Source organism: Halyomorpha halys, unplaced genomic scaffold (genome assembly GCF_000696795.3).
Source record: "Halyomorpha halys isolate HHAL.00 unplaced genomic scaffold, Hhal_1.1 Scaffold661.1, whole genome shotgun sequence".
Classification (NCBI taxonomy): Eukaryota; Metazoa; Arthropoda; class Insecta; order Hemiptera; family Pentatomidae; genus Halyomorpha; species Halyomorpha halys.
In genome coordinates this window covers 192,772-204,946 of record NW_027116476.1, presented here as the reverse complement: position 1 = coordinate 204,946, position 12,175 = coordinate 192,772, and the positions used below count along the sequence as shown (strand labels likewise).

The 12,175-nt window shown below is 29.7% G+C and overlaps 1 protein-coding gene and 1 long non-coding RNA gene across 8 annotated transcripts in view; one reads left to right on the top strand and one right to left on the bottom strand.

The window, feature by feature from the left end:
- The window catches only part of LOC106685129 (facilitated trehalose transporter Tret1), a 228,444-nt gene that overhangs the window by 28,685 nt on the left and 187,584 nt on the right, over window positions 1-12,175 (bottom strand). Inside the window, exon 1 of one of the 6 annotated variants that reach the window (XM_067053257.1) lies at window positions 712-949. The exons of the other annotated variants lie outside the window; for them this stretch is intronic. The gene's annotated coding sequence lies outside the window, so the exon portion shown is untranslated. Of the gene's footprint in view, window positions 1-711; window positions 950-12,175 lie in introns of those variants that run through there. 6 annotated transcript variants of the gene reach the window in all.
- Window positions 1-12,175, top strand: part of LOC136797241 (uncharacterized) — a 136,554-nt gene that overhangs the window by 18,653 nt on the left and 105,726 nt on the right. The gene's annotated exons all lie outside the window — the stretch shown is intronic.

The window sequence follows — 12,175 nt, the reverse complement described above, 5'->3', positions numbered from 1 at the left end:
CTGTAACGTCATCAGTGAGATTTACAACATACAATATATAGAATAGAAAACACAATACAAAATAGTGATAATGCACAAAAAATCTATTTGTACCAACGGGGTTCCCGTTCAATGTCCACAGACTTTATAGACGTACGCATATGAAAACAGTAAAATCTCTTTGAATAAGCTCATAAACTTTTATAAAAGAACATATTTATTTTAGACTTTTCGGTAAATAATTATCAACTATTTTTTTTGTAATATTTACCTATTTATTCATTTTTTTAAATTACATTTTAAAAAGAGCATCAATTGAAAAAGAAAATAAGAGGTTTAAAATTGTGAAAAATATCATGATATGCTCCTAACATAGAAATGTATTTAGAAATTGCAGAAAAATAAATCTGAAAACATAAAAATCCCATCCATAGTCGTAAAAATATGCAAAGTGTATAAAAAATCAGTACCTCTCTAGTTCTAAAAAAACAGAGTATTATTATATATACTTATTACTAGTATAGATAAATGATACTTAGTCCTTAATAAGTATATCAGAAAATGTTTAGTTTTTCTTTGAAATTATCTAAAAAATTAACAAAAATACTAAAACTTCTGACTATATCTCACAAGAAAATTAGTGCATAGAATCTCAAAAATTAAATTTAATGTGTACTAGTAAATTTATTTTTAATATCCATATATAAGTTAAGTGAACAAAAATCACATTACTTATGAGCGAGCGTCGAACTTGGTGTATGGGGTCTTCGGACTCCCGAGTCAGGATCCACTAACAATCACATCCACTCTGTTCTGCGAGGCTACCATCCAGTTCCGAATTCCGAGGCATCTTGCATCACTCTAACCACAGCTCTGGCCTTCCCACTCTTCTCTCTCCAGTGATAGTTTCTGGAGGAAGTTTTTTTCGGTAATGCCATATACGTCTTAGACGTCTGCTCTTCCCTTATCAATATTCCTGACATAAAAAAAAAAATTGATTTTTGGGGAAATATAGAACCTAAACAGATCTATGAGAGTTCTTGTGCCAGCAAATTTACTCTACTTTATTTGATGTTTTATTAGGGTTTTTTGTTAGCTGTAGGTAGTTTTATGATATGGAACTCAGAATAAAAAATTAATTTTTTGCAACGTTTTAAAACAACCCCATTTTTTATTCCCCTAACTATGGTTAGCAGAGTCATCAATTTTAAATAGTAATTATATATATATTTAATTCTAATTAATGTAATAAAAAATCTGCTGCGGTGCGCGCATCACAAAACTTTCACTTACTAACTTATATCTCCAAGTTTTGTGAGGATAGGTGAGCTCGTGTTAAAGTGATTTTATTCGTCATTTTATTAAAAAAATCGCTAATTATTTGATTTTCGAAAATAAACGAAAATCAGAGAAGGCAAAAATTATACTCAAAAATTTGTGTGTGCACTGTATTTTTATATTTCCTTTTTTATAATAAATATAAGTCATAATTTGGATCTAAAACCTTTTATTACTTTAATTTAATTTTACGTATCACTGTATTTTTTAAATATTACAATGTTCGTTTTTATAGAAATTATCATAATTTTTGTTATCTATTTGCTTACTTTTCTACCTCATTTGAGTGTTTTTATCTTTTCTTGCCCTTATGAAAGAAGCCCGGAAACGTGGGGGAGGAAGGGGAAACTTTAGCTCATATTAAATAGTTTTATGACTACTTCTGTATTTCTTTCACCGCACCCAAACCATCGCCCTTTTAAAATTTTTTATTTTTCTGTTACTATGAAAATTCCTATTTAAGGGTTTCTCGAGGTGGAAATAACGAATATAATTTTGTTCCTGGGTAGAATACAACAATTAAACATAACATAACTGAACCGTAATGCATTCGGGAAATATCGTATTATCTCAGTTTTCCCTTTAAAATATCCAATTTCCCCATTCTTCTGCTCTAGTTATTAATAAATTTCATTAATATTTTGTATGCCTCTATTGTTTATATCAAATAATTAAAAACTGGATACGTTTATTTGTTTTTTTTAATGGCGTAAAACGTTTATTTATGCCATTTATTTCTTATTTAATTTAATTTAGGAAGAGTTTTTGAAAATTTGACACTTAAGCCCTGTTTGTTAATACATATTACTCATTGATTAACTGAAATTAATCAATATCGATAGAGCCATTTTTGGAGAAAATTAAAAAAATGTGAAAGATCGATAAAGTAGCAATATCGGTCAGTGAAAAGTTTGCTGTCACGTACTAGGCATATATCTGGATTAAATATGCGATTTCAGTTTTGTACGACTATTAGTTTTTGAGTAAGGCTGTCCAGACGCAAATACACACAGACCATTGTGCGAGTCTTGGTTATTTGGTTGACTTCAAAACGTGTATTTACATTGAAAACTGGACTTTGACATTTTGCATGATCACAGTACTTCCATTAACCATACATTCCATACATAGGCGAGTGAAAGTAAAAATTGGGGTGAAATAACTTTATTTTTCCCTCCGGCTCTTTGACTATCTATGTTAATTATATTCTGCCTTCCTTTGTTAAATTGTCTAATCTCAAAATTATACCTATCTGTTTTGTTTTTTTTGCAAATATTTAGTAAGTGTGATTTCTTCCATCTGTTTTACTAACTTAAAATGACCTATCTCCTTCGTACTGAGCATAAATAATACTTAAATGCTCGAAATCAAGTGACAAAAAAAAAGTTCAGAACCACAAAAAATACAACCTTAAAGTTCACATTATTCACACATTATCACTAAAGAACCAACTATGTATTAATAGTTGTAGATCTACTTTTATAGTTTCACTAAACGCTATTGCTTTTTAACCTAAAGGCGACGAAAACTTAAGATACTCATATAACACCTACTTTTTTTTTTTTTTTTTTTTTTTCAATACTCCCTTTAAAAATTCATGAAAGACCCCGCAAAACATCTTTCAATATCATCAAAATTGGATGATTTACATCATTTTAGTCTCTTGTATTTTCAACATCATTACTTTTCAGGCATTTCATTAAATAGAATTATGAGATATGATAGATCATTTCAATATATTTTTATCCCCTTTATATTAAAATTTGACGAGATTGTTAGTGTGGTATTTTTTCTGTTAAAGGCAAAATGGTAGTTTCAGAAATGGATTTTTTCTTACGATTACTAATTTATTCATAACATAAATAACTGTTTTTTCCCAAGAATTATTGTTAATTTGGTAAAAAATATTTTGACTTAATTTCAATTTATTATCGACGATTTGCAATTGAATTCATTAAAGTAAATATTACTTTAAAACTGAGAGTAAAATTAGTCTTTCTTTAATTAGTAAATCTGTATCTACTTTAAGATTCTATAGTGACGATCTTATGAACAAGTTATGAATTTTTGACGGATATAATTTTGATTTTGGGAAGTTCAGGAAGCCCTCCGAGGTCCACCAAGCCTCATAAAGTGGGTACCCTTAATTGGTACAATTAAATGAACAAATCATCTCCTTTCTAATCCGTTGTTCAAGAAACCTTTCTTCCTTACTATGTTCTTCGCCCCTGACTCTTCATACGTGGTAGCGGTACAAATTATCATATCCAGATAATAAATGACTGAATCTGCTTGTTTCATTGATTACTTGCTTATTTTATTCATAATTGAATGTATTTTTTAAAGTTATCATAGATTATAGATTTACATTTGGAGTACATATACTTACTGAAGGAGTTCTAAAATAAAATTCCAATGTATTTGTTTAAACATTTTTAATACAAATATTTTTTCTGTCTATAGTTTTGATTTTGGTACTATTGTTTGATTTAAAGTAATGATGGATACAGAATTAATTGACGTCTCGATGAAACTATTAGCAATCATAAAATATAAAAAAATTGAACTCTTACTAATGAAGTTATATACTCAACAGATAATTATCAGGGAATGGCAGTCAAAGTTAATTAATAGCCTACTGCCTAAAATACCTGTGTGTAATTGAAATGACCTCTTTTCGGCCCACGTGTAAATTACGTCCACGTGCCCTTTTATTTGTCTTGATTTTCCGTTGTTGTTTTTATCTAATTAGATCTTAATTGATAAAACTAAAGCCATAAAATTACTTCATTTATTGTTATATGCAGCCAACATACATACATTTTTTAAAAATTTAATCATTTTTCCACTTCTTTTTTATTTTTTAATTTATTCAAGTCTTATATACTTATTATTGTTATTTAACGATTAAGTTCTTTCGTATATAATAAAAAACATAAAATAATCAAATCTGATGTTACTATTGCAATGACAGTTTTTTTATTATAACAGAAACATTGACCAACGAAATACTAATGAAATCGGAGTATAAAGCTGAGCTTTAATATATTTTAAAAAATGTTATTTCATTGGATATTCATTGATTTTATTTTAACTTTTGCATCGAAATCAGTAAATAAATACAAAAACTTATGAATTCTTATGAACGTTCTTCTTAGTAAAATCGTTTTTAAAATACTCATGCAGTTGTTTTTTATAATCTCTTTGATTTTGCAGTCTTCATTGTCTGAAATTATCTTGATTTGAACCCTTTTATAAATACATATAATTCAAAATGCAAACTTAAAACAACGCAATTTTACAAACAAATATTTTATCGATTTATTAAAAATGTAGTCTAAGCAAAATTGTTTGACAAATAATAAAATACAATGTAATCTCTCTATTGGGTGGTTAGGGAGTTTATAATGAAAGGAATTAAGTGTGGTTTGGACTAGATCGGTTACATAGGGAACATTAATGTAAGAATTATTTTATGTGCAACGAAGAAAGGAACATAGAGGATTTTTCGAAGGATTTTGGATTGTAAAGATTGGATACGAGAGGAATTCGAAGGTTTGGTGTAACCTCAAAGCTCAACTCCGTACGTCCCGATTGGCCTTATTACAGTCATGTGGATCAGTCTTTTGTAATAAGTTCGAAGTTTAGACCGTTTGTCTAGTAAGTGCTGAAATTGTAGTAGAGGTGCAGTTTCCTGTCTTTTCAGTCTTGTTTGAGGATTCCAGGTTAGTCGTTTGTCTAGATGTAGTCCAAGGTAGCGGATCTGTTTGACAGGAGTATGGGCAACATTATTAAAGGAAACTGTTGGGCAGTCGGTAGGTTTACGACGAAGTGTAAATGTAATTTGATGGGATTGGTTGGAATTTATCTTAATCCTCCAATTATGACACCATTCTTCTAGGGCTGTGATATAGGATTGGAGAGTTTGGGATACAATTAAAGGGTTACTATTAACTGCAAGCACACATGTGTCATCGGCATACGTGGTGAGGATAGTGTTAAAATTGGTTGGAATGTCAGGTGTACCTTGACGAACACCAGCGGACTGAGAATAGGAATAGTGGTTTACTTGGAACAATATACCAATGAGAAAGGAACGAATGATGAGAAAGTATGGGTATTCTGGTGGCTTTTGGGGTTTGGGAATTATTTTATTTATAGATAATTTCCATGGGTCAGGAAAATATGTATAACAGAGTATGGCGTTTTATATGTAGGTGAGAAATAGGATACCTTTCCGAGGAAGAAGTTTTAGGATGCGAGATATTATTAGGTCGTATCCAGGAGCTTTGCGGGTAGGTAATCTTTGAATGATACTAGATATTTCAGAAGGATGAAATGCTTTAGGTGGGATGGTCATTTGGAGCGGAATATTCAGTTTTGCTTCAATACATTCAGGGTGAATTGGGTTAACGATATCAAGGAAGTGAAACGAAGGTTTTAGAGAGGTGATGTCGGAATGTTTGTGATTTTTCTTCGTCAGTTTTGTTCCAGGATTGGGATCCGATGAGAAGTGGATGGTTGATATCTTTAAAATTTTGCAGTTTTTAAGTGGTTCTCCATAATGATTTGGCAGTATTTGTTAGATTTCCTGTAAAGATAAGTAAATTTTGAATTTTCTAATTTCTACTTTTAATTTGTTTGCCAATTTGGTGTAATACGTTTTGTCACTTGGATATTAGATACACTTCGTTCTTGCTCTTCGTTTTTTCTTTATATATGAATAAGCTGTGGCAGGTTATTTTGTTTATTGTTAGTAATTCTGCTAGTCTAAGTATTGTTATTAATACTTGTCTTTATTGTCCTTGCCCATATAGTTCCTTCAATGTCTTGTTTTGTCTTCAGTCGAATGTTTATGTTTAGTTTATTTTCTAAGACACATTTAAATTTGTTCCATTCGACTTTTCCTGTAATCAAACAAGTAGTGGAAGGCTTAGGTACGAAGCTTGAATGTAAAAAAAGCAGACCTGGACTATGATCTGATGAAACGTCACCCTGGGATTCAACAATGGCTTGGGAGGAGGAAATCCTGGAGGTTATAAATATGTCTAGGATATCTGGGCGTTTTTTGAGGGATGTAGGCCAATAAGTAGTATTTGCGGACGGAAGAATAGAATAGCTTTTCAAGGTGGAAACACGGAATAGTATGTTTCCACATAAGTTTATGTTCGTCATCCCCATTGTTGGTGCTTAGGGTTGTAGTCTCCTCCAGAAATGAAGGGTTCAGAATAAGAAATCAAGGAGGTTATAAGAAAGGTTATTACCAGGAGGACAGTTTTTTATAATTTGAACTTGAAGTGTCTTCCACTATTGCCTATGACTGATGCATCTGCCCTACTCAATTAACATATCTAAGATTGTGAATTTAAAACTATCAATTATTGTTGATCTTTCATTTTTTTAAAGAACTCAGAAGTAATAATATAATAATCATTATTATCTTTTTATTATTTTTAAACAAATATGTTAATATCTTTTTCGTTGAAACGTTTAATCCTCATGTTGGTAATTTTCAACTTGAAAAATTGAGTTATCGGAGCCGGATAAATTTTCCTATTGGAAAGAGCTATTAGTTCATTCGGAATTCCAGTTGGTCAGCCCCCTCGGCAAGGAATCCTGGGAAATCGTTAATGGAAAATTGATGTCAGAATAATGGTCAGTTTAGAGAGTTATGGGGGATATTCTCAGAGTATTATTCGGCCAAAGCGTGAACTATATCAGTAATGATGCCAAACATTGGGAGATCTATATATCGATCCACAAATGCAAATAGCGACGCCATCCTTCTCTTCAGAAAAATAGACTTATTCTAATCTAAATCTCATCTTGCACGTTTTTATACTTGTATATTCGATGCCTCTTCTGTTTCTCTCAGTATTTTGACTTACACTTTACAATAACAGTTATCTGTATTTAAACTTAAAGTAGCTGCACCAGTAGAAGGCAATTTATCAAAACTTTAAAAAATGTGTAGTATTGATTTTTAGTACGTTCCTGAAAAAATTGAGGTAAATTTCTCTCATACCTAATTTATTTATTTTTTATTAAAAATAAACTATTATAATTGTTATAACGGAATTAGCCTAGTATATGTATGTTCTTGCGCCAGTAGTAGGCCGAGAGGTGAACCAATAGCAGGAACCTAAATCATGAGGAAATAAATTTTATTATTGATAAATCGTCTTAATAAAAACATTTTTTTATTTTTAGTTGTACTGATTTATCAATCTTCATCATCCGAAAATATTTTCTTGATTTCAACTCAGTATTTCAGACTATATTATTTATAAAATACATTATCCGCAATACAGATTAAAAATAATTTTAATTTACAAAAAATTGTTTTATTGATTTACTTAAACTTTGTGTGTCTTAGTAGAATGTACCTACCACTGGAAAAATGAGCTTTTTGATATCTTAAAAGTAGGCATCTTGTTTATGTAGGAATTAAAACTTTCATAGGTGAAGAATTAGTTTATAGTATGGATTTTTAATTTCTTTTTAAATGTATGTCAATGTAGAATTAAATAATACTTGATATCAGTTATGGCTTATCCTCCTTGATATAGTCTGACAGGGTTTAAATGATTTTTTTTTTAATATATAACCTAACCACCGCTAACCACCCTAACCATCCCTAAAATACCTTTAATTTTGCTTATTTGAAAAAAATTAAATCAGTTCTCATTGTTAGAAATAATAAACGATGGATAAATACAAAATATTAAGGAATTTTATGAATGAAAATGGAGAAAAAATGAAACATAGGCAATCGTGTCGTATTCTTTTCAGGTACAACATTTATATTTATTACTCCCACCTAAACAAATTCAAGTAAAACAGGAATTTTATAGCAACAGCAAAATAGAAATTATTTGTTCATCATTTTTGTCTTTTCTGGTCTTAAGATTTTTTTTTTAAAAATACTATAATTTCTAAATAGTTCTGTGATGCACGCACCGCACCAGATTTTTGATCGGATAACTGATGAAAATCAAATAGTTCTTATGACCCTAGTGATATATTTTTTACTATTGTCATAAAAATCACGGACATGAACGCGTAGTAATAATTGTCTTTTGCTTCAGCTTCAAATTTTAAACAATAGGAGGAAGGGTTTCATGAGCAATAAAGAAGTTGCCCTTAAGAATTAGCAAGGGTTAATTTAGACTTAAAGTTAGATTATAAGTAAAGTTTATGTGATACGCGTACTGCCCTAAATTTTTTTTCTATTAATTTTATTACTTTTTCAGTTTGACATAGTAAAGAGAACAGATAACCGCGTTAAAGTGCGACAAAATTGAAGATAGCAAACATTTCTTTGGCTTAACAACGACAATATTATTAAATAATTTAGGGCTCCAAAAAAGATTAAACTTTATTAATGCATCTTTGTCCAAAAAGATATATTGCAATTTTCAATGAAGCACTTTAATGGAGCTAGTACGCACAAAAAATACGAAATTTTCGTTAATAACTTCGGAGTTGTATTTTAGAAATACCAGAATATACTGCTTGTTCCGAAAATTTAAATGTACTGTCAACGTTTAATTTCTTTAGTTAGAAGTAGTCACACGTTTAGAATGTAAGACAGCTTGAGAAAAAAATAGAATGATAAACACCATTTTCCTATCTTAGGTACTTTAGTCTTAAAGTCTCCTCTTCCTGTTTTAAGCAAATATTTCGAAAGTTATATTAGACCGTCGCTCCCTAGAGGTCTTAGTGGGTCTGGGCGCGAAGAATGGCCTTTTTTTGGTGTTATGATCTCTTCTTGTGAGATTATGACACAACGTGCATCGACCAACCTACTTGCTGTGAAGTCAGATAAGTAAGGCTGCCACGGAGGGTAGGAGAGATGGGCTTCACGCCGTTTTTCAATTTTAGGTTCTTTTTTAATATTGCTCGATTTAACTATCTTAAGTCTCCTCTTTCAGTTTCAAGCAAATATTTCTAAAGTGATATAGGACCGTCTCTCCCTGGTGGTCTTAGTGGGGCGGGTTCGGCCAGGAAGGATGGCAGTTTTTATAGCTTTGGGAGAGTTTCGGTTAAAAAAAAACTCTAAGCCATAACATTTGAAAAGTAAAATACAAATTTAAATTCCTAAATAATGACTGGAATATCGAAATAATTACCCATTACGTGTCATACATGGTCGTCAAATGGTGATTTTTATTTCTAAAAATAGTAGGAAGTGAATATAAAATTTTGTAGTTTTAGGCAATATTTCATCTTATTTATAATTTAATGTTCGGTAAAAGTAAATGTTTCTGAGGAAAAAAAGCCTTATCTTAAAACTCGTGTGTGAAATTGCGCTCTCCATAAAACCTCTTTTTATCAGTTCTTTTAATAAAAGACAACTGTAGGTAACTTATGGGTCATTGGTATAAATTATAGTCTGCAACGAAGGAATATATGCACTCCATTTGCTCCTACGATAAAATCTCTCACGGCATAACTTCATATATAAACCAGAAATAGCCTATTGGATCTTATAGTGCCCCAGAAACGCTGTATCCCTTCTGTTACCGTAAATATGATTAGTGTTTATGTTTTTATTTTAGTTAATACTTTCTTTCCTTGCACATAAACTAGTAAAAATAATTGTTTATAAAGTATTTAAATCTTAATTTAATAAAGTGATGATATACTAACGAAATCTATTTAAAATCCGTTTTAGAAATTTTAATATTTTTGTTTGTAACTCTAAGGAATTGAAATATTGATTTAATGATAAACGATTTAGAATTAGAAATAGTTAATATTTTTATTTATCAGAAATAAAGTGGCTATAATAAATTAAAAAAGATAAAAATGAAATATTTTCATATTGTAGTACAATCAATTATTAAAGTAGTGTTTTCAAATACAATAAATAAATTTTATTGTACAATCTAAAAGTTAAGAATTATGTAATATACCGCAGATTAGTTACTCAAGTGAACCTAATAAATGACATTAATCCTGAACTCTATTGTCGAATAATGGCATAATATTCATCTTCGGTATTCCCAGGCGTTCTCATATCTCTCACTACTATTCCGATCAAATTGGCTCTATCCAAGTATCCGAAAACTATACCTATATTTTGGCAAATTTATATTTCAATTCCTGATAATCAAAAAACCTTCCTCCTCATCCTAACACACGATCCTAACCTATCGATTTGTACATCCTTTCCCATAGAATTGTTTCCTTTCAAAAATCCTTCGCTGTTCGAGCTTGTATCTTTTATTCATAATTTATATATATAATTATTATTATAGTGTTATTTAATTGTGTCTAAAATCAGTTAATGTAGCAATACAAATGCTGCTTTTGTTAATCTTAGGGGACCAAGTGAGCAAGAATAAACATCGATTTTTCATTCATTCATACATCGCATCTATACCTTTGTCGTTATATCGTAAGTTGTAACCGCATGGAAAATAACAAAAAAGTATACCTTCCGGTTAAGTGCTATAAAAATATATAACCTAACTGCAAATATGAAATGCGGAAAATAAAAGACCTCAAAACCTCATTGTACAACTTGAAGTTTATTTTTCCATAAAGCTAAAAAGAATACATAAATATTTATATATGAGCCATTGAATGCAAAAGAGGTGTGTTATCCTGTTCTCACGCTTTATTTTCATTATAAATAATTTATTAAATACTGAGTTACTGAGTAAATTAAGTTCATGTGTCAAAATAGTTAGATTAGATATCCTCGAGACTAACTAGTTTTAGTGAAGGAAGCTGGTTGTTATCTCTTATCAAAAACTTTATAAAACTTCTCCTAAAACATTGAATATCTCAAAACTCAAGTTTGAACTTACACCACTTTTACGTTCATCTGCACATTTCACCATATTTAGTTTACATATATATAATATTTTCAAATAGGCGTTTGTGTGTTTTTTGTAATGAATGTTCTAAATATCTCTATTATATAAACAAGTTGTTAGTGATCACCATGTAATATTTTATTTTACTAATGTTCTCCCTGTAATATATTATTTCACATAAAAGGCGGAATAGTAAAAATAGGTCGTAAAAAATTTAGTTTAACTGAACTGTGTACTTCAATTAAATAAACAGTTGTAAATTTTGTAAAATGGGATAAGGTAGTACCCCTCTACTCCCTTGTTTTAATAATTAAAAATTATCACTTTAAAGAAGCCATTATTTTTTTCTCAAAGGCAAAGTTTTTTATAGCAAATTGGCGTCAAATGTTTTCATTATTTTTAAGTACAACCTGTATTTATTCAATTATGCCTGGCACTTATTCAGAAACTAGATTCCTTCAGTAATATAATAATTAATTAATAAAGTAGAATATATAATGCAGTAATAATAAAGTACAATATATAATGAAGTAATGATAAAGTACAATATATAATTCAATAATACTTAGAAAAACTATTTTTATACCGTAAAAAAACCACAAAATGTGTATAAAAACCCATATCCTTCAAATATCAACTTTATTGTTTCATTTATATGTTCATGAATAGCTACCTCTCTCTTGAACTCGCTCGAAGTAAAGAGCTAATTGAAATGTAAATTTATTTAAAGATTTTTTATTCCTATTATATAGATATCAAGAAACCAAACTCAAGTTTAAACTTTTGAAAACTATCGTAATTTAGGAAAATGAAACCAGGTGTTACATAAAAAAGGAGTATTGAAAATATCAAATTCTAATATTAAAGCTTTAAGCTACCTACTTTTGGTTCAACATTTTCGGTTCGTGGAATTTTTCATTATTTTAAATTATAATGTTTTAATTTGAAATTTAAAAAAAAAAATTAATTTATATAAATTAAGGACAAATTAACCCCCCCCATACTAACATTTTTGAATATGATTCTGATTT